This window comes from Apis dorsata, unplaced genomic scaffold (assembly GCF_000469605.1).
Source record: "Apis dorsata unplaced genomic scaffold, Apis dorsata 1.3 scaffold_27, whole genome shotgun sequence".
Classification (NCBI taxonomy): domain Eukaryota; kingdom Metazoa; phylum Arthropoda; class Insecta; order Hymenoptera; family Apidae; genus Apis; species Apis dorsata.
In genome coordinates, this window is record NW_006263329.1 from 594,649 (window position 1) to 598,545 (window position 3,897).

A 3,897-nucleotide genomic window follows, 5' to 3' on the forward strand; every position below is an offset into this window, starting at 1 on the left:
CGTCTGCAGAAACGCAATCTGAATTGCTTGCTCTCCAATTTCCACTTGTCTCATGTAATTGGATTTTTATTCTGGATAACGGTCTTTCATAGAACAAAGACTCGAAAATATGAAAATCCTGGTGGAGCTCCAGTTATTACCTTGAATTATCAAAGCCGTACAATTTTGCAGCAAGCGAAATTAATAGAACTATTTCAAGGTTTTCGTAACTCCCGTCTTTATTCAGACGGTAGATCAGTTTAGTTGGAACAAAGAATAGAATTCAAGCTTTAGACAAAGGATAAAGATCTTTAATAAAATATAGAGATTCATTTAATTAGGAAATTAACTCGAAATTTACAAAATAAGCGTAGGAAATAGAAATTCTATTTGACAAATGTAATACAAATAAAATGAAATATTATATAAATATGCGACATTGATATAATATCATTTTAAAAGCACTTTAAAAGCCATTTCAAAATTTATTAATAAATGGAACATCAATTCCAGTGTATGAACTTCTAAGTAAAGTTCAGACTAGAAACTTAATCAACTCAATCCTGTAACATAGTCATCTAATATTTCTAATAAGTTCAACAACTACACGTTTATATCCACCACGACCAACATAAAATATGCTATCGTAAAATCTATAATTTATTTGCGTTATTTTGGACATCACACATAAAATATACACAATACTATCCTTTCTTACCGCCGATCTTATTTTGGCACACGTTCTGGTAGGTATGATATTAAAAATGGAACCATAACTTTTACCAAGAAAAGGGGATTACTACCACAAGAATATTTTCATCAGAAATATAGACCATTTCTCGTAACACAAGAGAAGGAGAACAAAACAACTGTTTTGATCATTTTTTTATCTCGTATGAAAAAGATTCTCAATATTAAAATAAAAAGGCTATATAATATTTTTCTTTAATACTTTTGTGATATTTTATTTGTGATAAATAAGTATTGTATATTTCCATTCTGCTTTGCTGTGAATATATAAATGTAATAAAATATTTTGAAAAACTGCACGAAAATGAAAAAAACCTTTCAAATTATATTTCCCACAATTACTATATTTTTTCATTTCCAATAAATCTTTCCTAATTAATCGACTTAAGCGATGGAGAAATCATTTTCATAAAATTATCATCAGAATCGATAGATGAATGATTCGCACGAGAACTTTGCTCGGAACTTCGCTTCAAAACTAGCTCGATTCCGCGTTTGTGCCGTCGAAGCATATCGCAACTCTGGGAACTCGCAGATTCGCGATGGGGGAAAGGAACAAAAGCGAATTAGCGATTTCTATCGGTGCTTCTGCGATTGGAATGAGAACGTAGCAAAATCCAGGCCGCGGTTACGACAACCGGCCGTTCACACGGCAGACACTGCCTCCTCTTTTTCTATTGTTATCCCACGAAACTTCGAGGATTATTAAGTTTAGTTGATTTCATCCGGACTTGAGTCAAAATTTAAATGATCGCGTTGATCACACTCGTGATTTTAAGAAATTTATTCATTTTTTGATATATAGTTTATAAATTAAGAAGTGGGTAAAATTCTTTTTACTTTTCATAATTTTTTAATGAATTGACATTTTTATATTGAGTAATTGCTATTTTCATTGTTATTTTCATTGCTACTTTTTCGATATATAATTTATATTTTTTGTTTAAAATAATATAGATGAAAAAATTAGATATGGATCGGATTAAAGAAAATTTGTACATGCACAATTCACATAATGATAATGTTATAAAAATGTTTGTTATAAATTTGCGTGTTTAAAATATAATCCATACAATCAAATAAATATCTATTTTAAATTAGTAAATTTAAATTATTTTAAATCAAACTTAATTACGCATTAATTATATCGTTATAACTGATAGGAATAATAAATTCAGTTAATATATTCTGAAATAAATCGATTTTAAAACAATCCTCCCCAAATGATCAGTCCAGCGTTTATAATGACAAATATTTATATTAAATATTTCACATAATTATTGCTTGCATATTTTAAAAATATTTATTAAAAATATTTCAATGCAACCAAAAAAAAAAAATAAATAAATAATTTGAAAATAAAAATATTCGAATATTTTTACAATAAAAAGTATTAAAAATTATACATATTCGTTTTTATTGAAAATCAATTTCAATAAAATTTTCGATTCTACGCTATTATCATCCCCCATTGTTCCATCGAATGAAACTCTGATTATAAAATTGCTAGGCTTCTATTACAATGATATATTTTACCTGAAATTTTCACAGATTCCGCCATTCTTTCTTTTTTTTCATCGTTCAGTCTATTCCTTCTATTTTTTCCATCTCTCTCCACTCTTTTTCATTCGAACTTTTTACTCTTGGTATGATGCTCGACAAGCTAGATTATTATGACGGCGTGCATGTCAAGTGTTACTTGACATTATTTTTTTCGTTTTGTCGTATATTATACCATTCAAACGTCGCCAGATATCTGTACGTTGAATCGGTACTTTTTTTTATTATCCTCTTTTCTTTTATTAATCCTTTTCACGATAAAGAACGAGTTGCAAAAATAATTTTCTCCAAATTTGTTTTAGTATTATTTCATGCATAATCAGGCTATAACATTATTACATTATCCAGTTTAATAATATTATACCTAATAAGTTTGGACTTAATAAAAAATAATTTCAATTTCAAGAAAAATCTTTCGTTTGTAAATCAATTCATGATTTGAAAACAATATCTTATTAAATAAAGTAGATAAATTTTATTATATTAATATACTCTCGAATAATGTTTATTGGCTTTCCCTCATTAATTTGTATTTTCAGAATCGATGGTTGAAATACTATAATTAATTTGTTATTCCATATTATTCATCTCATTATGGACCGACGTAATTCTGATTCCACGATAAATCGAATTAGTTTTTCTTCGTTCCCTGGTGATTTTTATTCAGCCATTAGGGTGTAACCACCGTTGAATACCTGCACTGATCACCGACTCGGTTCATTTCCTCTTTACTTTTTCTCCTATTTTACAATTCTGATTTGCTTACTATTAGCACAGATATATTTCTTTCTTCCTTTTTTTTTTGTGCCAATTACATTTTCATTGTATCATCAATTTCTATATTGTGAATAGATCAATAATTAAAGTTAACAAATTATAATCGATATTATATTAAATAAATATTTGGAGTAAAGAAATTTATTTGAATATTAAATCCTTCTATAATTTTTATCGTTTAATAAGGAAAAGAAATGTTATATAGCTTTTTATTTTTATTTATAGAAATATATTTTTAAGAAGTATGAAAAATATCTCATTATATTATTTATAATAATACGAAGGTTAAAATAAATTAACAAATAAAAATAATTATCGATTAAATGAAAAATTGTGTATAAGAATAAAATTAAAATAATTTATGTATGTCTTTTTGATATATGATAAAAAGTTGTCGCATCACATCACAATTAACAAATATTACACATTTCTGTTCAAATATTCACAGCAAATGTAATATGCTTAATTAAAATAGATTTGAATTATTATTATAACTTATTAGCACAAATATTACCAAATTAATGATGATTACCAAATTATGGTCGCTCTTCGTATCTTCGTTGCTCTAATTATTGTTTTTATGTTACCAGCACATTAATAGTAATACAAGCCAAATTTAATTACTTTTCGCAATCAATAATCATATGCACATATAACATACACAAATGAATTTATAATAATATATTTCTTTCAAATTATTATTAAATAGAGATAAAGCTCTGATTCAAAAAATTTGATTTTAGTTAAATATTGAAACAAAAATTATCGAAATGGAATAAAATTCCAGGTCCACCAAAATCACAAAGGATTAATACTTAAAAAAAAAAAAAA